The sequence below is a fragment of the Erithacus rubecula genome, assembly GCF_903797595.1.
Source record: "Erithacus rubecula genome assembly, chromosome: 12".
Classification (NCBI taxonomy): Eukaryota; Metazoa; Chordata; class Aves; order Passeriformes; family Muscicapidae; genus Erithacus; species Erithacus rubecula.
Window position 1 is genome coordinate 5357603 of NC_136664.1, and position 27571 is coordinate 5385173.

At 41.2% G+C, this 27571-nt stretch overlaps 1 protein-coding gene across 4 annotated transcripts in view; it reads left to right on the top strand.

The window, feature by feature from the left end:
• Positions 1-27571, top strand: part of MAF (MAF bZIP transcription factor) — a 184064-nt gene that overhangs the window by 15597 nt on the left and 140896 nt on the right. The window contains exon 3 of one of the 4 annotated variants that reach the window (XM_079316334.1): positions 25581-26542. The exons of the other annotated variants lie outside the window; for them this stretch is intronic. The gene's annotated coding sequence lies outside the window, so the exon portion shown is untranslated. Of the gene's footprint in view, positions 1-25580; positions 26543-27571 lie in introns of those variants that run through there. 4 annotated transcript variants of the gene reach the window in all.

The window sequence follows — 27571 nt, forward strand, 5'->3', positions numbered from 1 at the left end:
CCACAGCCTGTGATATCAAACTACCCAACTTCACTGCAAATTACATCTTGTTTTTATTCCTGGACTGTACATCTGATAAAATTGAAAATTAAAGCTAAGAACTGTAAAAACAATCAAATTTCTTTGTGCACGAGCAAGTTATTTTTAACTTTACATTGTTGAATTAACAGTCCCTGCAAAATGTCTTTATTTTCTGAGGCTGATATCAAGATAACTTCCATGAAATATTATTGGCAAACTTCCCATAGCAGTCAATGGGAGCCTTGTATGTATTTTTCAACCAGATGTGCTGTATTAAGCCTAAATGAGAATCTTTTTTTATCAAATGGATGCAATATGTTATTCTTGATTAAAAAATTCAGAGTAACCTCTCCCCCTCCCTTTCCTCTCCTCAAACATATTTAGTACAATTTCCAGATCATTTTACAAAGGTAAAAAATAAGTTCTCGAGTGTTTAAAAAAAGCAGGATTTTACTATGCCTCAAATGCCTTTCTAGCTTATTCCTATGAATTTGAAGTATGAAAATGTCTCGAATCTTTATGAGTGAAGACAAAGTTTATGCCATATGTAACAGCTTTTACTCCCCTAAAATACCCAGGAAAATAAATGTAATACTTTCCCCTGTGTTTAGAACAAGCTCTAAAATATTTTCTGGTGATGTAGTTCTTGCTGTTGTTTAGTTCTAATAAAGGATTTTAAGTGCTAAAAAAAAAGTAATATTTTTAACATCTCTCCTGGGTTTTCTAATTTATGCCACTTACCAAATGATTCTCACTGTACCAAAATACAGGAGATTGATGAGACAGGAAAAGTACTGATTTAACATCCCACATATAAAATTACTTCTCAGGCTCCACATATAGTCACAATGTTTAGAGAGTGAAGAAAACGGGAGTTGGGAGTCACAGTCTGACTCACTTGTGAGACTTTGACCCACTTATTTGATTCTAGATTCAGCAAAATACTGAAGCACTTTAAACTTGTTATCTGAGGTTTCTAAAGGTCTGTTACCGTTGATCTCTTTATATCTCAGTTTACACAGTTATAAACCTAGATAATTAATTCTTACCTTCTAGGGTTTTGTGGGAGTTAAAAAATAGCTGTAATGTTCCTTGAAGCCCTTTAATGAAAACTGGTTTATTGAAGTACTTGTCATTTGCCTTATTTCATACTCTGGGAAGAGAAATCCCTGGTGTTACCCAGGTCCCACACACCATTTCTACTGGGATGGGAATTTAGTCTCATCAGTGAACTGGGCTGGGATTATAATGATCAGGTGCTTTGGGAACTGGTCATTTTCTGAATTACACATAACTTTACCCTGATTTTGAACGTGCCAAAATGTAGACAAAATCAGTTATGTGCCCCCTCTCTCTCTTAAAGACAATATATCTTTAATACCTCTATGTACAGAATAGCTCCTGTGCACCTGCAAGGCAAGCAGAGGTCACACTGTCCTTGTAATTCCTCCCCTTCCTGCCATTACCTTTTTCTCCCAAGGTTCGAGCCATTATCATTCAGCAGTTGTGCAGCTTTTCTTTTCTTCCATCCCCAAATTATTATTGTTTCCCTCCTACCTTCTACCCCTCCCGAACCATACTGGAGTCCTCAGCTGTAAATTTGCTAACTATAAAGATTTTTGCTTGAAATGTTTTGAAAATGCTGTGAGGAAAAAAAAAAAAAAAAAAAAAAGCCTATGAACAACACGCTGTGCCATGCTCCAGCATTGCACTTCTATGGGAAAGATAATAAAGATATTAGCACTCATATAATTTCAGATAGGAAATGAAACCAGACATGAAAGAAACACTAGCTCCAGCTGTTGAGTGGGAATCAAACTAGCTATGGGAATTACAGGTATTGTCACCGGAGACAGCCTGACTTCTGAGAAATGACCTCAGGTGTAGGAGCTTGCTGTGGCCCCTTGCAGATATTAACACCTAATTAACAATCTGCAAGAGCATCCTACATCTTAATCACCAGTGAGGTGAGAATGACAATCACAAGGAGGAGAAGGAGAAGGGAAATGGTAATTTTTCCTCGGCACGCATCATCTAATAACCATGGTTATTCAGATGCAGCTAAATGCGATTTCCTTTTAGTCATTTCTGTCTATTGGAAGGCACAGTAAGTTCATTTGCTAGCAGGTAGGCAGCGGAGGTGAGAATTGAATTGATCTGAGATACTCTGAAAAATTGACCCTGAGGTCATTCCTAGTTTAAATTGGGAAGTAAGGCTGAGCTCGTGTCTTCCCTTTATTCTCTCCCCTCTCCTACTCCCCCTCTTTTTGTGTTTTCAGGCATATTAGTCTGTGGTGTAATTACTTAAACATACTCTGATGGTGGGGAACCTTGTTCCCTCAAAGTTAATCAAAATAAAGAGAGCTTTTGTTAGCAGTGATAGGCAATTAAATCTCGGCTCGGCGTTGTGCAGGGCCTTTGTGCCGGGTTATTGACAGCAGAGATGGGCTCCCCTTCTGCAGCACCACAGCCCAGAGCAGGCACCAAGATCAGGCCCAGGCTCAGTTTAGGAAAAGGGGTGTGAAGAGATGGAAATCTTAAAGCACATCCCAGGTCTCTTAGAGGAAGGGCAATTTCCCTGGGGAGAGGTGCACGTTTTAAAGAGGAGAAAATCCAAGGTGGTACTTTGTGCCTGTCTGCAACCTCCTGGCTGTGGTTTTAGCCAGCAACAGCTGTAAATGTGGATAGGAACAACCTACTAACCCAATTTTTAGCTACAGTGTAGACACCTAGGGCCAAATTGTGCTTCCTTTCACCTGGTGTAAATGATAAGGAGCATGAGGGCTGATAGAAAGGCTTTTGGCTTAGTCCCATACCAGAGGGCTGGTGTTAGTAAAAAGCAAGCAAGAAAGTAAAACAAAGACCAGATTTACTTGGTGCCACCAAAGGCAAGGCAGGAGTCACCTCCCTGGGATCTATGGTGGTGCTCCAGCTTGCCTCTGTATCACTTGGGCAGGATCCAATGGAGTTGTAATGTAATGCCTTTTAATGGTTGCTTTTATGTGTGCTTCCAAACAGCTTCACTTTCAAAAGTCTTTACAAGAGAGTTAAAATGAGAGGCAAGCAGGGAATGAGGAATAAGCACGTGAGTACATTTTGTAGTCCTCATTCTGCAGTGGCTCTACCCACGGCATTCCCTTGCTGTGCTCAGGAACAAACTCTTTCAGTATTACTTGGACAAAAATTATATTTGAATAAGGAGAGAATGGCAAAGTGAAGACAGCCTTATATTAACCATTCAACTTCCATGGAAACTCCCATCATTTTATTTCCCATGACAAGAGATAATCTCTGTGTTTTTTGTTATGCTCATTTCTTCGACTCCTTTAGCTTTGTTTTCATGTGTTGGCCTTGCACTAAAAAATAGAACTTGACATCTTGTGTCTTCTCAGCTAAAAAGGTATCAGTTCCTGGACTTAATGTCAGCTGTACCCAGATCAAAGGCAAGAAACATAAAAGTTGACATATATTATTTATTTCATGGTTTACATCAATGATGCTTTTCTCTATCCTTTTTTGTTATTATTGCTGATGTTTTGCCCATAATGTAGCACTCACTTCTCGAAACTGTTTGTCCCCTACAGACAAATATTCATATTAATGTAATCCATCAGCAGCTAACAGATGCCAGCTCACTTCAGCATTTCCCACACATCCAGAAATCCCATTGTTTTGGCAGGACCTGGGTGTGCACAGAATTCAGGATCGGGCCCAGGGGTGGAATTTCAGATCTGGACACTTCCCCTCTCAGCCCCAGAGTGCCTGGGGCTGGCTGGAGCAGCAGCCTGGGGTGCTGGAGCAGGGAGTGGGAGACACTGCATTCTGTCCCCGTGTGTGAGCTGCTGCAGAGACGAGACAAATGTCAGGCTTTGAGGGGAGCAGAAGCTCTAAACAGACTTTTTTTTTTTTTTTTTTCCCCAGTAGTTTGTTTTTTTTTCCTTCTACCTTTCCCCATCTTTTTTGCTTGCCTTTGGAGTCCTGAGTGAGTAACACAGGGTCTGTCTTACAACTGTGTCCAGAAAACCATCTGAGATTAGTCAGAAATTCTGCTCCAACCTGTGCTTCCCTGTGACTGCTCCATTTAGTGTAAAACTTCCCTTTTTTTCTCTCTTTGTCAACAATTGTGGCAGGTTTTGCTTCCTGAGTTACAGAACCAGCTGAAATGCTGGTGTCTGATCTTGCCCCCTTCCCTCCCACGAGCTATTTTTTTCCACAATGAAAATAATAATGCTTGAGAACCATCCTTGGCTTTTTTTTTTTTTTCCTTTTGTTTAGTTTGGTTTTATTTTAAAGCTTGCTGACAATTGTCAAATGTTCATTCTAGCAAAGGAGTCCTGGGAGGGTCTAACCCTGCTGCACAGCCAGCAGGAGTAATTTTCAGTGCTCCTTGGAGCTCAGCTATTCAGCCAATGTGTGTCGCTTTACTATTTCTTTAAAATTTAATTGGGATCAGGCAATCAAGTGTCTCCAAATTTTTTGCCTCTTCAGGCTGCAATAAAGCCACTTATAATTTATAATCAAAGTTTGCTATCGTTAAACTAAATTGTAAAACCTACTTCAGGGCTTCAGTCATAAAATAAGTATAGGATAAATATTGCAGTGGGGCTTGAGTAGCAGGGCTCTAACAAGAGCACGTGAATGAATATACACACATATATTTCACACTTCTTTTTTTCTTTTTTGTTTTTTTTTTTTTTTTTTTTGAGTGTGCTTGCATACGTTTAGTTCCAGAGGTAAGAAAGATGTAAATAATAGATAACTGACATGTATTCTTTCTTGGAAGGATTTTAGCTAAGATAGATTTATAGCCCAAGTAGTTAATTTAAATGCAAAATGAAGTGTTAATTCATTAAAGTCATTTATGCATCAACATTATTTTTATGTCTTTATTTATATTTTCCTGTAATATGCAGCAATGTAGTATTCATCCTGGGGTTTTTTCTGTCTGTTGACTGTACTGTTCCTTTGCTTAGATTTTTTTCTAACAAGGCAGCTCATTTAGAAAGAAATGTTTATGTGAAGTGCTTGTCAGTTGGCATTTTTACTGGTGTGCTAACCCAAAGGTAAAATATAAAGGCACGTCTTTTCCTTGCTGGCTTGTTGCTACTAGAAGGGTTCCTCCCTTGTTAGCTTGATAAATAATTTTACTAGCGGGAATCTGCTGAATTTTTATGCTTGCTGTCTATTTTCTGCTTGCTGCAAATAAATTCCAGCACTCAGAGGGCACTAAAACTCCAAACACATGGTATTTTCCCATTTTGTTGCTGGTTGCCTAAAATATTTATTTCATCTTGTGTTTTTAATTAAATCTTTTTTTTTTTTTTTTAATGTTGGGAAAAAATCCCTCAAGTTACACAATTATTTCCAAATGAATATTTTGGTCCAAATTGTATCTAATATAAAGTCTTTAGTTTAAATAATGCATTATTACAGGTACACTAAATGGGTAGTGTTAAATCAGTCATCACTCCAGCTACCTAATGGTTTTCAGATTATGTGCAAGGATTATTTATTGATATATTATCCCTTTAAGCATTTCTTGCAATTTATTTTATACTTTTAGTTTTCCCAGTTTGTAATCAAGAAATTTAATTTAATTTGCCATATAAAAATTCGAGTTTGGCAAGAGAATGCACCAAAAAGCTTTAGATTATGGGTTATCATGGCAAATATAACAGAAAAAGTTTGCAAGAAAATAAACTGGAAAGGCTAAAGTGGAAGAGCATTTTAAAATTTAATTTAATTCAAGAACGCAAGAGTCAAACCCAAAAACCTCCCCTTGCTCCACCATAGCAAACTCTGCTTGTCAGAGGGTGTTTGTCACACATCTGGAGACTCACTGTTCCTTGGCAGCAGATCCCCACCCAGTGTCCCAGTGCCTCATTCTGGGGGCTCTGCAGCCTTGCAGGGGTTCAGGAGCTGCTTTTTGCAAGGCTTCCCTGCAGCAGCACTGGTGTTCAGCTCTGCCAGGTCAGCTCCTCCTGCCATGCCTGGGTGCTGCTGTCAGGGAGCAGATTACTTTGCTTCCAACAGCAAATCCCTCGCTGTGGCTCCCATGGAGCAGTCCCACCTCTTCCCAAAGTTGCAGGGATGCAGGCAGCATCGATTCCTCACACCCCTGCAGTTCAGGGAGTGAGCAGGGGAGGGATCTGGATGCAGGCTGGGGCTGCTGCCCATGCCCCTCCCATGCCCATGCCATCCCTTCCAAGAGAGGGGATGCAGGGCAGCCAGGCAGCAGGTCCTCTTCAGACTTCCCCTCAAACAGAGGAACGGCAAATATCTTTGAAGGTGGCTGGCAAATCCACACGAAATTTATCTAAAAGCGATCCTCGAACTTTTGGCCCAAATTCTTGCATTCCTACACCATCCACAATTCATTTGCTGATTTCCATAAGAATTAGGTGATGGATATGAGTGGTGCAAGCACATGCTGCTGCCTGGCTGCCCTGCAGATATCAGCCTTTTCATTCCCATGAGCACATCCCAAATCAGGTAACTGGCTGATGGGAAGAACTGATGCACCAGCCCTGAGCAGACACAGAGAAGCTTGGGCAGTGGGGCAAATTGCCCTTGGGGGCTCAGACATATAAAATCATAAGTGGAACAGGGTTACCAGGAATCTCAGGAGGTGATGTAAACCATCCCTTTGCAGGGTCAGGTGAGGCAGGGTCAGGCAGGCTCACATTATCCCTGATGGATATTTGCATAACCTCTTGTTTAAGCCCCCCATGGAGAGTGTGACACCTCCCTGGCAGACCGTCACCACTGTCTCTTCTCTCCTTGTCTCCACAGCTCAGGTCCCTGATGTCCCCACAACGAGGACAGGCCATTCTTTTTCTCTCTGCTCTGACCCTTTGCATATTTGAAGGCTGTTGTTATGGCTTGCAGCAGTGTCCTTTTCTCTAGACTAAACAGAGCTGTGTTTTCTAGTCTTTTTTCATAGGTTATGGTCATGACATTGTTATTTAATATCTCGTCTGAAGAGTCTGCATACAGTAAACTTGCTGGAATTCAATTTACCTGTGTTGAAAAGGACTGTGAGGATGCTGCCTGGAGGCTTTACAGCATCTGAAAGGGGAATAATTTAATTCTCACTCTGATATTCTGTCTTTTGTAGGATGGAGGGTACAGAGCATTTCTTTACCTGGGAGTGCTAACTGCAGCCTCCCCACGAATTTACCCTGGTAACAGGAATAATGTAATGCAACGTGCAGCCAGAGTGTAATGACAGGCTTTAGGAAACATGTTTTAACATTTTATAATTTTATATATGAAAGTAAGAATGGGAGATAAGTTTCAGCCTCTGTGGTTGTAGGTAACACCTTGGGGTGCTTAAGGTGCTGCATGTATAATCTGTCCCACAGGTTTCAGGAATTTCAAAAGCAGCCAAGCAGCTACAGCCATCTGCACACCACCTTTCCCTCTGCTGGTATTGCTGCTCAGCTCCAGTTTGGGTAGATCCAGATTTTCCGTTGTGACAGAAGGAACTTTGCCCCAAAATGCCACAGATGAAGGTGAACAAAACAGGATTTCTTGGCCATCTAGATGGACTTTGCTCTTGGCTTTAAATTTCTTTTTTGAAAAATATATTTTGGTTTTTTTCAATGAAGAATCTCTTTGCTTGCTGGGAAAAAAAATAAGGGAAAACAGAACCTGTTAATTCTGTTTCTCTCATTGACTTCAAGTGTCTTGCCTGGAAGGTTGGTAGGGAGATATGCTGGAGCAAACCAAAAGTATTTACTTGTAAGTAAATATTCCCCAGGGACTTTTCTCTTCAGATGTGCTGGCACAAGTTGCTCTGCAGTGGGATTAATCTGCATGGCAGAATACCAGGCAGCATCTCCTGGAGATGGATTTAAGTTTTGAAGGATTTTGGCTTCCTAACTGAAGTCTTAACCAAATTCTGTCTAGAAAAGTGCTAATGGGTGTGCACATGCTGCACCTCACTCAGACAGACCAGGTACCAGTTCTGGAGATAAAGTCTGACAGATTTTGAAGGGTGATAGCTGGGGTGTTCATACTCAGACTTTTATGAGGGAAAGCTAAGAATGTCCCTTTATGATACAAATATCTTTTTTTCCCTTTGAGGTTCTACCTCTGCTTTGCATTGTATACTTCTTTTTTATAAAACTGCTTTGGACATCGATATGCCACCAGTGATCACCTTATCAGCTTAAAAAGGTGTCTCATCAAAAAGTATGAACTTTCTGTACACAATGAGAGTATATGCAGAATCAGGGAAAATAGCAATTAAGTCAAGTAAATATTCTACCCCAAGTATTTTCTAGCTCTAAAGGAAGATCTTGTTGAGAAATATTCACAGAACTCTGTTACGTAGAAAGCAAAAAGAGAGTGACCTTGCTGAGCCATTGGCTCAAGTTACAGATGTAGCAGCAGAAGAGAAAATATATGCTTCCTTCCTTAAAGAATGGAGTTAGGGACCAGCTCTTACCATTGGAAAGAAAAGAGAGGGAAATGTATTGTCTTCCTTTCAGTCGTTCATTTTTCTTTGCAAAGTGATTAATGCATTACTATAGCGAATTTATTGTATAGCCTGATTACCATTGCCTAATAAATCTAAACAACTGTGACTGTCATGGTGATAAGGCTGGCATGATTTTGTCTCTCTTAAAAAAGGTTTATAAGTTAAGCTTAACTTTGAGCTTTCTGTATTTCTGGGATAAAATTTATTTTGGCCATTACAGCTCTATCTGTTTGAAACTGCACCAAAAGGAAATAAGTTTTTCAAAAGGACGGTATATTATAGGAAGAGTTTTACCTTCACTCAATTTGTAAAAGAAAGTGAACATCAGCATTAAAATGGAAATGAAGTTCAGGAGAAAATAATAACTCAGTTGTTTAAAAAAGGTTTTAACATTTAAAAGGGACTTTGCAAATATCAAGGATGGACAACCCAATTAAATTAACTGCATTATAGTCATAGCCGTTAACACCTCGGGCTCAGCTTTTCTCAGGCTGAGGAGTTTGTCTATGCCTGGATGAGACAATTCCAGGGAGCTGCAGGAAGAAAGGTTTGTGATAATGAGAGCCATTTTCCTGTGACTGTGCTGAACCAGAGCCTGAGCAGGTGCTGGGGCTGGGAAAGATCTCTTGGCCACACAGACACTTGCCATGCTCCACTCCAGTCTGCCACTTCAAACATGGAGATCAGCTGCTTTTTTATGCTTCCCTCTCTCCCTGAACCCGTGTGAAAGAGCTCTGCACCTCTGTGCTGCAGTGGTTCACAGCTGTTCTAGCTGAATGCTGTGGTGAGGGTCACTCTCCTGAGAACACCCAACCTTTGGAGGGTGTGATGTGGAGAGAGATTAGGTTCCCAAGTGCAGGGATGTCCATTAGACCCTTCTTTTCCCATTACAAATAGGGTACCAGTGCAGGGCAGTAGGAGGGTGTGTTAGTGGCAGGGCAGCTGCCATGTCCTGGATTTTCTACTCTTTCCCTCTCCCCTGGCTCCTGCCCACCACCACTCACAATCTCTGCCTCAGATCAGCCCTAGCTGCTTTTGCAGAAGCAGAGATCACTCCTGCATCTTTGTACATCTTGGTCCACCATTGCTTTGAGCTGAATGTTGCAAAATCATAAAGGCTTGCATGCAGGGCTGGCAGTAGCTGGTAGTTTATATTAAAAGAAGTTGAAGGTCTTTGCCTGATTAAAGCCCCTGAACTCCTGGCATTTTTTCCTTCTTTCACGTTTTTCCTCAGTTACATTGTAGATTATCTTGAAGCCAGTAGAGTTCAAAAGGTCTCTATTTAGATATGAATTACTCCATTCAGGAAGAAAGAATTTAAAAAAAAGGAAGTTACTTGGTACAATCTGGTACAATCAAGTATCATGAAGGGGGGAAAAAAGCCTTAAGCTTTTGCATAGGCTTTCAAGGGCTCAAAGGCTTCTTTTTTTCCTTGGATATGTTGAACATCTTGAAAATAAACCAGGGTGTTTCAAAAGAGAAGATAGATGTGTCTGTTCAAATAGGCATTGCATTTAGAATTGGTGCCTCTGGTTGTTAAACAGAATCCTTGTTTAACATCCTCATTAAGAACTGTGACTTACCACCAGTTTTATGAAGATCAAGTCATTTACTTTTAAAGTAAATTAAAGCAAATTTCTCTGTGGTGACAAGTCAATAAAACAATGGAAGGCTCAAGTTTTTCAATCACCCAACATCTGTTCCTTATTTTTCTCTAGATGTAGATGCCCTGTGTGCAGCAATAGGTGAACAGAGTGAGAGCCAAGAGCTGTAATGTTGGGGGGTTATTTTGGATTTTTTTTTGTGAGTGGCATGGGTTGGATTTGCTTTGGGTTTTTTGCTTCTTTGCTTGTTTTTTCAACAAGGTGTTTGCTTAACACCATAAGCCCTGTCCACTTTTGGAAAGGGTGATTTAATAGCTTCCCATGGCAGCACATTCAGAGCTCTGTTGACACCTGAGTGGTGACAGCTGATGGCTCTGATGCTGCATTTCTTTGCTGGAAGCACAGTAAGGTATTTCAGGGTGGTGTAAGGGGTGAACCACTTCTTGGAAGCCCAGTCAGCACAAATGAGATCCCATCTTTTGTCCGAGCCACCCACACCACAGCAGACACCTCTGAAGCTGAAGCATGTTCTCCGAGCTGTGGTGGGAACTAGGTTGTGTAAAAACCTCACTGAAACCACTTCCATGCTGTAGCCACACGTAACCTCTTTGTCTTGAAATGCTATCTCAGAGAGAAGCCAGCAGATGACATCCAAGGTATCAGGTCCATTTTACATCTCAACAAGTGCAGGGTGCAAAAGGCCCCGTGTTTGTTTGAAGGGTTCTGGAGGGTTTGGCATTTGCTGGTATGAGAACTGGCTCCCTGCTGTGTGAAACGTTCACATGTGGATTTGTGCTGTGTGGGAAACACTGGCAGAGTGGAAAAGAGAGGGGAAGCTCTGCTGGGAAAGTAAGAGGGGGCTGAATATTATTCACTTGGGGCACAAGTCTTTTCCTAATTCCTCTTGAGAGGGTAGTTTGTCTTGGATAGCATAGCATTGACTTTTGGAATGGTTGAGGAGGACAGGAAGTCATTACTGGATTCATATGAAAATTAGGGAGTTCAAGATCATTTTAGACATATTAAAAATAAAAAAAAGTCAGTGAAAGTCCAGAGGCCTTAGCTGCTGAAACTATCCCACCCTTTGAAATCTGCCTGCTCTCTCACACATGGTAATGGAATCCATCTTCTGAGGTGTAGGTATGTCTTTTATCTCATCATGTCTTCTTCTGAGCCCTCAAGTTGAGGACATTTGGTGGGAGTGATTTTCCCTCATTCAGACTTTTATTTGTCCAGGAAATGGGCTGCTCTGCTTTATAGGAAATGAGTAATTAGGTCTCACCAAATTCGAGGTGCCTGGCTGTGGGAAGCAGGCAACTTCTCCTTTGAGTTTTTCTAGAAAGAACTGACAAATTCTTTGCATGCTTCTGTGATGCTACACTGGATTTTAATATACAGAACATATAGATTTATTGAGCAGTTCTTAAATCTCTGTTTTGTCCAAAGGATGAGTAATATGACTGTATTGCCATACTTAAAAATATACAAAGAACCCCCAACCAACCAACCAACCAAAAATAACTGAAACCCAAAACTCGATGAGTTTTGAATGATAAAAGAAATGGTAACATTTAGTCAATCCCAAGAATGGTTTGGTAATTGCTGCCTATTTGCAGCTAAATAACTGAATATGGGAAAGTATACATTTAAGTTGCTTTCTCTGCTTTCTTCTCCACATAAAGGGGTGCTGCACTCAGTCAAAGGAGGAAGCAGATGAATCAACCAGCCAAGATGCAGCTTTCTGGGGTATGAGCTGTCATGATATAAGGGCTCCTGCTCAGCCCCTCTTTTCCATGGTTTCAGTGGGCTTTGGAAGGATCTGTGATCATCCTGCTTGCACTCATGATATGCAGGAGATGTACACCTAAAGGCAATGCACAGATGCATTTTTGTAGGAAAAGCATTTCCTGGGAGTACAGACCCATGGCCATCTGCAGCCAGCACAGGGAAGGAGTCTAGTGTGGGAAGGGTCATGGACCACTACAGGAACAGCCATGCTGCTCCCAGTGGGGACATCTTGGCAGCTTCTTGCACCAGGGCTCTGGCAGCACTGAGGTCAGATTTTTTTAAGGAAGCTCATTTAAAACTGAGAGCCTGCATTTTATTTTTTAAGTATCATGGTGGTTTTATTTTTTAAGTGTCATGGTGGTTTTCAGATGTCAAGGGAAACCAAGGGGATCAGGCCATCCAGGGCCAGCTTCCTTCCTTTTGTCGATGATTGATAGAGATGAATTGCCAAGTGCAGCACAGATTGATCTTAGTGCAGAGCTCTGTCTTCCACCTAAGGCCAGCAGCCCCAAATGTTCCTGCTGTGAAGTGTCCTGTAAGAGGTCAGAAAGGAGATCTCCCTATATTGTAACAACAAGGTGTTGTAGCAACAACTGCCAGGATTTTACTCCTTATTGTCAGTTTTACTACTATCATTTTATTTATTTGGCAGGGCCAGAGGTAGGGACATACATCCTCACTTTGACCCTGGCATCTCCAGGTCATATTCTTCTCTGTCTCTTCCCTTCTTCTTACTTTTAGTCATATAAATAGAAGGAAACTGTGGAAAGGCCTCAGAGTCACCCCTGCCCACTGCAGATTGCTTCTTCCATCTTTCCTTTCAGGATTAAAACAAACTTTCACCAAACCCAGTGGAAGATCTTCTTTTGACTTTGGTGGTGGTTGTTTTCAACTCTTACCAAAACCATAGAAGTGTCTTAAAGCACAAATGGATATCCTTCAAAGGCAATCCTGTTTTGTCAGCATCTCCTGCTGCATGAGGAGCACACTCCGTTTCTCTGGGGTTCAGGGGGAGGGTTGGTGCTCAGCTCCTCCTGGGAGCTGTTCAACCCTGGGCAGGATGGGACCATGTGCAGGGCTAATTCTGAAATCCATTCATGTAACTGGTTGAATTCCCAGGTCATACAGTTTATCTAGAGATCTGCTCAGAGGTGAGTGTGAAATAATAGTGCTTTACACATCCTGGGTGTCTTTCATCTTTCCAAATATTTATTAAATAGCCCTCCAAACAGCCCTGTGAGGCAGATAAGAGATGGATGGATATGGCTCCTTTCACACACCAGTGGAACCCAGCAGCTGGCTGGCTCTATGAAACAACCCTGCCCCCAGTTTGGGGGCAGATTAGGAAGTGGATAACTAACATGTATCTTGTTGAGGGTGCAAGGAGAATTCAGTTAGGTAAAATTTAATTACCTGTTCTGGAGCTTGGCCAGAAAGTCGAGGCTCACCTCCCTCCTTTCATTGCTTTCACTGTGGAGTCTGTAACTCCATCAAGTTCTCGTCCTGTTTGAAGTTTGATCTTGCACCTAGTTCTGGCTTGAGTGGATGTTGAACTCAGACCAGGGAGCCCTTTCTGGAACTCTGCACCTGTCTTTTTCCCACAAAGATTTGTCCCTGTGCCTTTTTTCCTGTCAAAGTTTTTACCTTGAGATTCCCTCTCTGATACCACCAGGGTGCTCAGAGATGCACAGCACAAATTCTCTTTTGTTTGCCTTTGCAGAGTGTAACTCTGGAACATAAAAATGTTGAAGCTAGAACTCAAATTTTCCATATTTTGTGTTAAGATTTTTTATTAAATCTCCAGACTCTCTTTAAAGCTTCACAGAGAGCAATTTATTGTAAAGCTACATTTACCATATTTTATGTCCAGTGTAATTGCTTGTTTCATCTAATTCAGATTATACTAGTATATAAGAAAGACTATCCCAAGATAAGAAGAGATGAATTATTAATCAAGAAAGTTTTGGAATTAAGATTTTAAATGCACATTCCACATATATGTGTAATATTTAGAAACTGATCTGAGAAGATGTGTGATGTCCTTTTATCAAATTTGAAAAGAAAATAACCAATATATCAAATGTTAGAAAGGAATTCACCAATAAGTCAAATCTGGAAATAGAAATGATGGATAAATCAGGTTTTAAAAGGCAGACAACCAATATGTCTAGTGCACAGTGTGTTTATTAAAGTAAGGAATTGCTTGGATGTAAACTGAATCTGTGTGCTACAATCACATAATTAAATACTTGAAATCCTTCAATAACAAATGATATGTGCAGGTGTACACAGACACATGTGTCTCTATACATGTACACAAAATAAACACATGTATTCCTTTGCAGTGCTTTCAGCCACACTAACAGCACATGATATTCTAGGTGCACCCAGGATTTCACTTTGAAATGTCTCCATTTCAATATTCTCATGTTACTGGACCTGAACACCTCATGTTTCCAGCTTTTTTTATAGATAGCAATTACTAGTATATCCCAATTTTTAAAAATGATGGGACATGCCTTGTTCTGAAAGCTTTCTGCTTTTGTTTTCTGATTCTGACTGTACACTAGCAGCAACACAAACTCCTTTGACTAATTCAAAGTATTTTGATAGACAGCTTGGGCCCAAAGCATATTTTCAAGATCAAGACTATAAAAGTCTCACTATGGAAAAATCATCATTTGCCTCACTGACTTTGATTTACATCTATGTTACAGAGCCATGAAATTTAAAATAAGATGATCTAAATTGTCCTATAATAATGTGGGCATGAACGTATACTCCTGGTGGCAGAGTTTCCCTGTCACTATACCAAATGAAATCTAGTTTTTAGTGCCAATCAGTTAGGCATCATTAACCCTTTAAGAATGTTATTAACATTCTCACAGAGCTTTTCATCAGGTAACAAATGTTTTCAGGCTACACTCATCGAGGTCAAAGAATCCAAGCCAGAAAGATTTAGGACCTTTTTGTCCTCTGCAATATTATGTATACACTCTCCATCACACCAAACATAAGTTATTAGCAGTGGTTTTTAAAAGCTTGCAAAAATGTAGTATTTGAGTTAAAAAGCAGTCCTTCATAAGCTGTCCCCATGTGCTCCTCCCCCTCATCTCTTTTTTGCTGCATAGTAGAAAAATTGCTCTGTGCATGCATCCTCCAGGATCTAGGAATGAAAATTGCTTTGCATTTGCTATTACATTATGGTGCTCTCCATTCTGGCTTTTTTTTTTTTTTTTTTCTCAGTTCATGTTGTTCTTTTTGCAATAAGTGTATGTTTGAATTGAATTGAAGAGTAGCATATTAAAGAACTGGTTTTCATAGCTGTTTATGTCCTTTCATCCAAAGAAGTGTGAGAAAAGCAATCAAGGCTTCAGATTGACATGCTAAAGCAAGAACTATCAGAAAAAGCATCTTGCTGTTGGAGTGTGGAATATTTGCATATCCAGTGTGTTTGTATTAGATCAGACCAAACCAAGGTATTTATAGAACCAGCTTCAGCCTGTGGTCAGGCCTGTAATGAACAACTGATTTAGTTTCAGGTAAAGTAATTATTAATCTGTTCCCCACAACTTTATGCCTCTGAAACGTGTCAAAATGTAGCATCTATAACCCTGACTCAGTGTATTATTCAGACTTTCCATCACTCTGTTTTTCAGCAGATGGCATCTAGGTGACTTGCAGTCTTATGAATGGGATTTATGAAGTGAAATAGAGAAGCTTAAAAAGTAATTGCAGAGAACAGGAGGAAAAATTAGAAATTAATATCACTGTAGGAAATGGAAGCAGCATCACGTGGAAGTGAAATTCTCAATTGGTAGCTTTTACATCAAAAGTGGTGCTTGATTTGTATTTATTGCAGTATAAATAATGTGATGCAGGCACTAGTATTGTGATCAGTCATTTTTCTTGCAGGCATTTGGGATGAACTTCCCATGAAAGACAAGTGAGTAAGGAGCTGTATGACTGCTACTCCTCTGTTCACAGAGTGCACTGCATCTTTCAGCTGGGAGTTTGGAAAAGATGCTGCCTGTGCAGTTCAAGTAAAACATCCTGTATTTTTTGGCTCAAAATAGCTCACACTAAGGTTTTGCTGATGAATCGATGTGGCCCATGGAACAACCTGAATTACTCACTGAGACAATGTGAATGTGTGTGAACTCAGGCTGGGTAAACACTCAGTTTTAAGGGAAGGACGAGAACTTAAAAAAAGCAAGAATACAGTTCCCATGATTGGCTGAAAGACATGTTTGAATGCTCTTGATGAATTTAAGCAATATTTAGAACAGATTTGCACAGCACCCATAGTACAGAGAGTATTTTTCTCTGAAAAAAGGGCAGTGGCAGTGGTAGCACAAGGGATCAACACCATGGGTTACAACATCTCCACTGCTGAAATTCAACAGAAATAAGTGCCACATTTTGCTTAGGAGACAGCTTAAAGCACCACTTTCCTTCTTGGAGGTGCCTATCCATTATGAATCCTGTGTCACCAGTGAACAGAGAATCATGGCCAGCCCCAGGTAATCTGTGCTTACAGCCCCACAGAAGTTCCCATGGGGATATGTTAATCTGGACTGGCTCTATGTGTGCAAGTGACTGTGGTGCAGTCATGATTTTGAAAGAAAGCCTGGCTCTGATGGGTGATTTGTTCTTTCAGTGCTAGCTCTGCAGCTTTTTGGGACCAAAATCCCCATGTAAGTACAAAATTAACTTGATCTCCAGCCTCTCTGATTTGAGTCGGACTCAGCTGTGTGTGCCTAAGTATGGACTTAACACTTTAATGAATCAAGATCTAAATTCACATCTTCCTAAGATTAATGCTCAAGAATGAAGAGGTTATTTGTCTGTCCTAGTGGAATCCTTTTTGGTATAACACATTTGACAGCTCTATGTAAATTCACAGCGGTGTATGAAATACTTTTCCTCATCATATACTGTCTTTGTCACTACCTTCTCTTAACCTTTATTTCAGTAGAAAAGAATATTTAGAAAAGCACACTTGAAAAATGGGCACTAAAAACTTACTGCTGGAAAACACAGAAATTGTTTTAACTAAACCTTTTTGAGGCTTAAGGAACTTCAAAAAGAAATTTGGAATCATAAAACATACTGAAGGTATTCCTTTTTTTGTTGTTGTTGCTTGAAAAAGGAAAGTAATGGCTTCAAAATATGTGCACTGAAGAGAGGCTTTTGTTCTGACAGCTTGTACATCAAGTTTCAGCATTAGGGGGTTTGAAATGGTAAAAGTTAGAATTTGATAAAACAAGCTTTTGGGGGTCCTTTCTCTAAAAGATTCCTGCATGAAATATGAATCCAGAAAAAAGATCATGGAAATGGAGTGGATGTTTTTAACTGTATGGAACTGTTAAGAAAATAATAGTGCAAGATGTGCTTTGAGATAATATAATGGCAGGAATTTTGCAGTTGTATTGTCACTGTCAAAATCAGCCTATTTGTTGCAGTTCTATAGTGTTTAGGCATAGGAAAACATAGAATTTCAACCCTTTCCCAGCACAGAAAATAATGGTTTTGAAGTTTGATTAGTTTCTTTTTTTCTTCCAATTGCCATTTTTGTAGTCTTTCTACATTTCTCAAGCATTGTGACAACACCTGATGAAATGAAAAAGGTCTTTTAAAGTGTTTTTGGAAGTTTTCAGTGATATTTAACATTAGTGAGATGAAATGGCCATCAAAAAGCAGAACTGAAAGATATTTTTCCTGTATTGGCTGTTATCATGCAAGTCCTGTGTCCCATGGTCTGGGACAGTGGATCTGTGGGACTCCAGCCAGAGAAGCAGGTTTGGATTTGCCCATGAGTGGTTTCTTATGAAGAAGCAGTGCCTGAACATGGCTGAGGAGAGTGTGGTTGAGGCTTGAACATTTGGAGCAGGTATTTGGAGAAGCAGAGCTGTGATGCTCAGCAGGAGAGTGGGGCTGGAGCAGGGATGAGGGGCAGCCCTGCTGGGAGCTGGGAAAGCTCCTTCTCCTGACTGGTGCTGAACACTTGGGTGGGACAAAGGTCAGGGGAACATCCCCCTGACTCACCTCAGGTTGAAAAGAATATAAAGTGAACCTGCTCTCCCTTCTAGGATGATCCAACCTGATGGGTTGGGTCCTTCCCTAAGAGCGAAAGAGCAGAGCCTGAATTTCAGGGAGAAGATGGAAGGGCTGGAGCCATCGAGGCAATATCCATATCCCCTTCTTCTCAAAGAGCTTAGCAAAACAAAATAGAGAAAAAAAAGCCTCCAGCAGCAGGGAGTGAACGGCTGGAATTTCCTTAATATTAGCTGAGCTTTAGGCAGCAAGCCTTAACGTGGAGAATTATTTTTAATTAATAGCTTTTCCCCTACTTTGGAGCTCAGCGGGAGGATCTTCTTTGCATTGCACAAGGAGGGGAGATAGGAGAAGTCCCGGTTTTGTAACTGATAACTATTTCAGGCCAACTGCATTGCCTGGAATAACTTTGTATTCAGAAAAAAAAAAGAACAAAATGTTACATCAAAAGATACCTCCTTCTGGTCCTTGGATTTAAATTGCCTCTCTCGATAAACCCGCAGCCTGACCAGAAGTGAGTTGATGGATTTTTAAGAGTCTCCAATCCAAATTATTCCCTCTCTCATTTTCTTCCCCCCTCTCTCTCACCTCTGTGTTATCAGCATGGCATTTGGCCCTACGAGGGGAACTTCTGAGGATGCTGAGCGATCACAGCTCTGCCAGGGACTGAGACTCCAGGGCTTGTGCTGGGTGGCAGGGTCCTTTACCCAAACTAGCCCAGATCCAGATGGAAAAAGAGGCAGGAAGGTGTTGTGAATTTGTATTACTTTAACACAATGGGTTTGTTCAGAGACAGTTTTCAGGCAATAAATGGCTCCTTTGTGTTCCTTCCCTCCCCATGGTCGCTTTCAGAGCTGTATATGTGCATATCATTTTGCCTGTGTATTAACAAGCAAGAAGGTTCCCTGCCTTCAGGCTCCCTCCTCTTCCTCTCCCTCTCCTTCTTCCCAGCTTACAACACCCTCTGCTCCAGCACACAATTAAAACAAAATTAGCAGAATAAGTACAAGTTTATGGGGTGGGGGGAACAAGAATCCTTTCTTTTTCTTCTCTTATCAGGAGGATTGTAAGAGGTTGTAGTGCCTCTTTTTATGAGCGGCTTCCTGGGAGTCGGGACATTTGCTTGTTATACTGTGGCACTGTAAGAGGGTGATCGTCATGGACTATAAAGTAACGGGAAGTCTCACAGCCCCTCCAGCTCTGTAACACAGTAGCTTGCCTCACACAGGAGAGAGGGATTTATAGCACTGCCTTGTATTTTTTAACATATTTTGTCTGCTTTTTATTTACGACCCAGCCCAACAGTTCTTACTTTGTCCCCTGCCTCCCTGCCCTCCTATCTTAATTCTGCCTGTTCCTTGTGGTGTGTTGAAGCCCCAGAATGGTACAAAAAAAAAAAAAAAGTCACTTTAGGTGGAGAAGCAGCACGGATAAAGGTTGAACTTTGAGGTGAGCACATCCCCCCTCAGGCACTAAGTGCAGGATAAATATCTGCTTTTCTAGGCTGTGGGAAAGGCAAGGTGAGCATGGAGCTGGGAGGAAGAAGAAAGAATATGAAAAAAGAGTGTTTTCCTTGTTATCAAACTTGCCAAGCTATTTTCTTTATGAGCTTTTGTTAAAGCCCAGTGTCTTTCTCTTATTTAAATAAGTCTAATCTCTGAAGGGGTTCTGAGGCTGCTTTTCAAAGCAGTGGGGTGTAGTTCCGTTTTATTAGCTGTCACTGAAGATCTGATGCAGTCATGTCGGAGGCTGTAAATGCCTTGATGCTGTCAAGCCAAAGCCCTTGTAGCGAGGGTGGGTGCCTGCTGTCCCTGGCACTGCCTGCAGAGTCAGTGTCTTCCAGCTGCTGGGGCTCACAAGCAGCATTTCCCAAATTTTGGCCTGGATTTGGCAGCATTCATGGGTGGCCATGCCCCGGTGGGGTTGGAGCATTAGTAAATCAGAATTAGTGTTTACAAGAAGAAGGCAGATTGTGAATGATGCAGGCATTGCCTTAATAATTAAGCAGTTTTTGGGAGACCTTGTCTCTGTGTTGGTATTGGATCCTGGCTCCAGGTCCCTTCCATTTGCTCTGATGAAGCAGTGTGGCATCATGCTGCTTACCACAGCTCGGTTTTGGGATTATCTGCTCTCCTTGAAACAATTCCTCCAGAAGCTGCAGCGATGAGTTAACCATCTGGGGTCAAGAAGAGGACATTAAATATAATCAGCAGCTCCCTTAATCTTAAGAGGAGAATCCTCATTTGCTTGAATGTGTGTGCTGATCAAAGCATGATAGGAGCCAGGATGTGATACAAGAATCGCTATTTCCCAGGAAAGATTTTTTTTTCCTCCTCTTTTTAAGGGCAGAAGGGAAAAGCACCAGGAATTTTGAATTGTTGGGACTTTTTCTTTTGTGGTTCAACTAATGCAGTGAACCAACTGCACTTGACCAGTGCTTATACATGTTAACTATCAACTAACATAATCTGAAGCCCTAGGAAAATAGGTTGTAGCACAGATGTAAGACACTGAAGGAAGACAGTAATTTTTTCCTGTAGATGGGAAATGCATATGTTGCCTCACTCACTTGTCATTACTGAAACTATAGGTAGGGACAAAAATAGAAACTACTGACAGCTTGATTTCTTCATGCTGGCACTGCTACAGCAGAGCTCTACAAGACCCTATAAATATGCAAGCGAAGGGAAATCCTACACAAGTGCTATCATACTGCTATAGGACTGAATAGAATTAGCTTTATTGCAACCAAACAGTATGGATGGAGTCTGCTTTTCAGAGCTCCCCTATCTCATGAACAATGTAAAATGTGAACCAAAGGCAGCTAATCTGGCCTATTTACTGGGAACAGTTCCAAAATATATTGTTGGAAATGACTGGAAAAAGCTTTGCACTGCAGAGCCCTTATGGAGCAGCCCTTTCTTCCTTTTAAAGTGAAATGTCCTTGCAGAAATTAAACACTATTTAATTTAAAAAAAAAAAAGGGTGGAGGGAGTGGGGGGAGGCTGTGGGGTAGAAGGGATCACTGTGGTTTAAACCACTCACTAAAATTTGTGAAGGATCCAGCATGCATTGAAAATGCTCCCCCTCCCCCCAAACCTAAACCAACAAAAACAAGCAACCCCATGAATAGCTCTTCCTAGCTTCCTGCACATTGTTAAAGGACAAGGAGCCAAGAGTCTCTCTGTTTTGCTTTGCTTAGGATATTTTTTCTATGAAAATATTTCATATTTGATTTTCATATTGCTATTTTTGATATGTCAAAGTCAGGGGCCATGCCAAGGAGAGGCTGCGAGCTGGCCATGGAAGAGATTTCTGCACAGCAGAAACAGAAGCAAGATGTGTCCCACTGTGTAAATGATGCTCCCTGCACCTATGAGCAGAGTTCAAAGGGTTTTATACAGCAAGAGCAGAAAACACTGATGCTGGGTCTGGGAGGGAAGTAGGTGGGGTGGAACAAGAGTCCAACAGAATTCAGGGTAAATGGACTCCCAAAATTAGAGGTACTCATTATGCATGAAATCCTGGAACTTTTCTCAACAGAACAGAAGATATTACTTGTGCCATTTTGTAAGCCCTGCAAAGTGTGTCTCCCCTCAAGAGGACTCCATAATCCTCTTTCATTCACATCTCTAAAGTGGCTCTATCTCCCTCCTTTTTCTAAGCTGCTGTTGTAAGTTTGCTTCATGATTTATCTGCTCACTTTTTTTGGGGGGGGGGAGGTGGCAACTGATTCGTCCTTGTTCGAACTGAGCAGCGTATACAACTACAGAGTAAACATTTCTATCTTCCTCCTGGTTCAGGCAAAAAACCTTGACCCCCATGCCAGCAGAAGTGAAACGTTTCCAAAACATACAACTGGAGATGTGACTGTGTTTAAAAGCCTCCAATTTAAACAGTTCTCCAGGAAGCCATGATCAGGGGAAGATGACTCGTCTCTGATGAGAGGTTTGACTCTGTAACAATTTGTTGGCCCACCTGTACATTCTTATTTTATTGTCTGTACCATGGAGGACTTTACTCTTAATATGTCTGATAATAAAAATCCCACAGAAGTTTAAATTAGTGTAAAGCTCAGTGATCAGGCTTAGGTGTGATCTGGGGTCATTGACTCTCATATCAAATCATGTTACCTTCATTAATAACTGAACCATTGACCCTGAAACTCAAAGAGCTTTCCTACAATTTCCTAAAATCTGGAGTTTTTATCCTGTCATCCACAAACTCTTATGAGGCAGTGAGATTCCCATTGGCTGGCACTGTCCTCCTCCCAGGTTCTCAGCTCTAATCTGGCTCCTGGCATTTTTCACATTGTCCCATGTAGTGGGTACTGCACAACTGCCACAGGCTGAGGCTGTGCAAGGGTGAGCACCAAGCAGGCTCCTGCCTGTCCAGGTGCAAGGTGTCCACTGAGGGGCTGCACATTTTCTTTTTTAGAGACCTGACCTTCTAAACTGATCTGATTACTGCCAGTATTCACAGCAGGGAGAACAAAGATGGACCTGTAATTTCATTGTCTTGTCCCACACACCAAAATCTCCAGCATCCCTCCCCCAAAATCCCTCCAGAGCTGCTAGAAGTGAAGAGTTCAGTGGTTTAATGTTCTGTTGTCTTGCCAAGTTAGAATGGGATTAAATGCTCTCAAGGTCTCTGGACTATCACTTTACCCAAAACATCCATCCCAAGCATTCAAAGAGGCATAGAGGCTCTGCATAGCTATTTATTTTAAATGCCTGATTAAAATTTCATGAAAACAGGAAGTCAGGGGAAAAGAATAGATTGCAAGAACGAAGAAATCCAGGGCTTTGTCATTTTTAACTCAACAACACACAACATTGAAGAAAAAACCCCAGCACCCAGCATATTCAATTGTAACTGAGAAATATTTTCACAATTGTACTGAGGCCACTAATAGCATATTTTGTCATTGACAGGGGAGTTTATGAACTAAGAATGAAACAAATTTTTTTACTTAACTTATAACACAATTTTGATTCTGTTTGTAAATTGTCACCTTAAGGTAACCTAAAATTGCTGTACTTACAGCCTGCAAACTTTAAGATTTTTTTGGATACTACATTGTTTTTTCCTATCTCTGCAGCAAATAAATATTGCAATAACACATCCTTAGTAGAGCAGCAGCTCTTTTGTCCTGGTATCTTTCTGGTTTTCCATTCTTAAGCATATCTAATCGTCCAAATATATGATGGGGGCAGAGACAAAAGACTGATTTTTCTGAATATTAGTCACATGCAAAAGACCTTCATGGTTTTTCTGGCTTCTAGAGTTCATTTTTCCTGTATATTGCTTGTATGTTTTTATTTTTCTTATATGTCCTTGTTTTGCAAGAAAATACCCTCTTTGCTGAAAATATATGAATCACAAACAGTGTTTAGCCAGGCTGCATTACGAAAGGATTTAGAGTCTGTTGAAGTCTTCTTGCCTTTTTAGGCTGTGGGAAGCAGGACCCCCATTAAGAGGCTGCAAATGCCCCTTAGCCATTTTCCAGTACTGCTGTCACCTTGACTACCCGTAGGTAGTCGTGGGGTACTTACAAACCATCAGTGTCCCAATCTGTTCTCCTGTACCAACCCCATCAAAAATAGATGGATGTTAAAATTCTGTATTCGCCTCTCACTGCAAAGGCAGCATATGCAGGTTCTCAGCTAGGGCATCCGGTGGCTCTGGATATGGTATAATTATGATAGCTTAATGACAAAATAAGTTTTCACTTGCCAATGTCAAATTAATCCTGTCAGTACATACGTCACTGCAAGTGCATTGCTCAGTGTACCCTTACAATATGCATAATACCATGTCTCCTTGCTTCTGCTTCTCATCATGTGGTCCTCTTGGTGCAGATGCTGTTCAGCCACTTAAAGAGCTGTAATGCTACCAGGGGAAAGAAGAAAAAAACCCCAGTATGTTATACTGGAAGGAATATAATGAGCCTAAAGCCTTGGAAGCCTTCCTTTGTTCATCATTCTTGCTGCAAACAGTCACAGCCTTGTGGATTTCTCTGTTATTTCAGCTGTAAAAATCATATTGAAATTTGATGGGAATTATTTCTAGAGGTAGTTAATTGGCTGACTAGGTGTATATGTGAGGAGAGGTAGCAGGGAGCCCATAAATGACCTTTTCCCTTGTTAGATTGCTCTCTGGCCAGCTGGACGTTTGGTATCCTAAGGTGAAGAGTTTTTAAAATTATAGTTTCACGGCTTTGCCCCTTTACAAGACAACAATTTCTCTGTGTTAATTCACCATGTCGAGAGGAGGAAAGGAAGTCAGCTGCTGCAGAATACCCCTTCTGCTTTAAGAAAGCACGGCACTAATTGCTGGGAGACTTTTGCTAAACAAAATCCTGTGTGGCTGGGTCCACGCCTGCACACTCCAGTCGTCCCCGCTCCGTGCCAGCATGTCACAGGTGCACACCACAAGGGACAATGCAGCAAATGTAATTGGGAGGCAGGTGGCAATAGCTTGGACTCCGTAACACATTCATCCCAAGGTGCACTCGTGCATCTGTTAGAAAGTGAAGTAATTTTTTTTTTTTTTTCTGTAATTTAGTTGGTCTAACAAAGATTTGAGCTGTAGGAAAATATTTCCCATCTCCTAAACACAACAGTGAGAAAGTTACTAAAAGTGCTTGGAGACCGCAAGTGAGGTGAGGTGGAGGCTGCTGATCTTAGGGAAAAAGCAAGGGGTTGTCACTTTGCATAGAAGTGGGTCAAGTGTTTTTAAGACTTGAGAGGGCTTTTTCCTGCTTTGCTATCGCTGTAATATCAGCACAAACTTTTCCTTTCTAGATATGAGCCTTTTGTAATTGCATTAGTGCTGTGTGCTCTGGCTCAGCCGGTCACTTGCCTGTGCTCAACCTTCCCTGCATCTTTCCAAGAGCCAGAGCAAAACCTCTCGTTATGGGAACCTTTGTGTTTCTGCTCTGAGTCCTAACAAAGGGTGTTTATTCCCTCTCTAAAACACAGAAAGGACCCCAAATGCTTGCACTCTTACAGGGAGCCTGAAAACAAATCTTGCCGAGCTGAACTGCAGCAATCTCTGGGGTGGAGTATAACAGCTATAGTGCAGCACACAGAATCCCTCTATAGGAGAGGGAGGCTGGTGCCAATTCCAGGCAAAACTATGGGGAATGGTATTCAAACGAGCACAGATGCCATGCTGCTCACGGATAAAAACGAGCAGCACAGTACTGCAAAAATGCATGTAGGTTTTAGTAGCCTTTGGTGGACAAAATACTGCTTTTCTATGAAGAATACCTAAACAAGGCAAACAACATAAAAATTATTTCACACATTTTGAATGCCACATGCTTTCTAATCCCTAGGGGAGTGTTTCCCCCATCTGTCTCATTTTCTAACTCCACTACTCAACTCTCCTTTTTATCCGGAGTTGGGTCCAGCCGTAATCCAGAGCTCTTTGGGGCGATTTGCATGTGAAGCTGCTGGGAGGGTCCCACTGCTCCTTTCCCAAGGTCTGCTCCAGCCTTTCCTGGCAGTTTGCAGACTTTGTCCTCCTGCTGCATCTCTGGCTCTTTGCTGGTGGCAGGGCCAGGTTAACTGAAAGTGTGAGGTTTCGATAACCTGCAGCGAGTGTTTTCCGTCTCCCAGGAGAGAGCTGTGCTGGAAAACAATTTGCAGAAGACAGGAGCAGAGATCTGGTGTCATTTTTTTGGTGCAGCTACTACAGTTTCTTGCTGTGAGCCCTTATCAGTGGAGTCCTTGTAGAGCTGCTCATCAGCAGAGATCCTGCGGGCGAGCGCAGCGTTATTGCTTCGTCCCATGTGGCTTTTTTTATCAGTGCTGTTCTGGCTTCTAAACCTTCTGAAAACACTGTAATTGGGTACTTTGGGGTGGCTTGGCTTTTTTTACAGAGTAAGTTAAGTTTTTAAGCTGGGCTTCAGAAAGAAAATAAAAATAAAATAAAGCAAAATAAAAGCAAGTAGAGGAAAGGAAAGTAAAAGAAAGTTAAAGGAACTAAAATGAAAGAAAGTGAAATAAAATAAGATGAAAAAGGAAAGTAAGCATCTGTGGTTAGAAGAAAAGAAATTAGGTTCCAAATAAATAAATTCTACTTCTATTTCTTGGAGTGATCTAGGACAGCTGATGGAGATTGACACTCTTAAGTTACATGAATGTTTTGAACGTGTAAAGAATCCTATATAAATTCAGCTTGGTTTGCTGTGATACACTTTCCAAATTAGGATACTGCGGAGCAGATTGTGAAATAGTGATTTACATGACTTGAGGATTTTGCTCCTTGTGATTAAACACAATAGCACTTCCTTTAGTTGCCTTTAGAATGCATTTTTAAAAAATGTATTTAAATGTATGTAGAAATGTATTTAAAATGCAGGTTATTTCCACAAATATAAAAATATCAGGCAAAAAGTGCATTATTGAGTGCTGTGTAAAGTACAGCTGAACATTTCTAGAATTGCAGCATTCTAAAGGAGGAAATAAAATTACAACTAAGAAAAATATGCAAAGTACCATTTTTTTTTTTTTTTCTGGCAGGAAAGTGAAAACATGGAGTTTTGTTGGCTCATTCTTCCTTTTGCAAAGGATTTAGTGCTGAGCTTTTACCTCGCTACATGATATACTGCAGTGAAATGCACAGAAATTTGGGATTAGATATGAGTTGTAACATCGAGTAAATTTTATGTTGAGAAATTTAGAGCGTGCCAAGCAGCCAGCTCCTCAGACAAAAGACTAACATGAATAGGTTAGAGAATTATTAGCCCCTAATAATAGATGATATACTATATATCAAGTAATGACTACTTACTATCCTGCATTTATCTGTTACACGATGTCCTTTTTAATTATCTACCCTGCCACCACAGGGGCTGGCAGCTGCAAAGCTCATGCCTTGTAAAATGGAAATATCTGCCCAATCTGTGCCCTTGCAGTTGTTAAACAAGAGTTTCCCAGGAAAAAAACATCCAAAGCACATCTTTTTTGGACAGCAGTTTTTAAGGAGGGTTGTGTTACTGAAGTAGTTTTTCAGCACACGTCTATCTAGTGGAGAGCAAAACTCTACCCGACTGTGGCTCTTCCCTTCAGATTTTAATCCCTTCTGCTGCTTGTCTAGGTGAGGAATGGATAAAAATAGATTGTTAGATGAGGCTGTTGCTTTTAATTATATTCATAATGAGCATTCACCATCCTTAATTCAATAGTGCAGTATAACAGGGGAGGGCAGGGTTGTTTAACCTCATTTCCTAAGGAAATGAGGCATGGAGCATCCCACCACCCACCCACCTGGACCCAGGCCTCTCCTAACAACTTGTGAATGCTTTCTAAGTGGGCTTGAAAGGGGACAGACATCTCAAAGGTTACATTTCCTCACGGAAATTGGGGTGAGTGCAGGGAAAAGCTTCACGTTGGTGTTCCAGGCAGGTAAGTTCAGTCATTATCCCTGCTGACAGCAGCCCATGGCCAGTGACATCCCCTGCCTGCTGGGCAGCAGCAGGGCTGGAAGAGCTGGGCACCAGGCTTGCTGCTGGGGCAGCACTGGGCAAAAACAGAGGAAATTGCTTTTACTCACAATTTGGTTTCGGGTAGGAGCATAAATTCTGGGAACCTCATTTGGCACATTC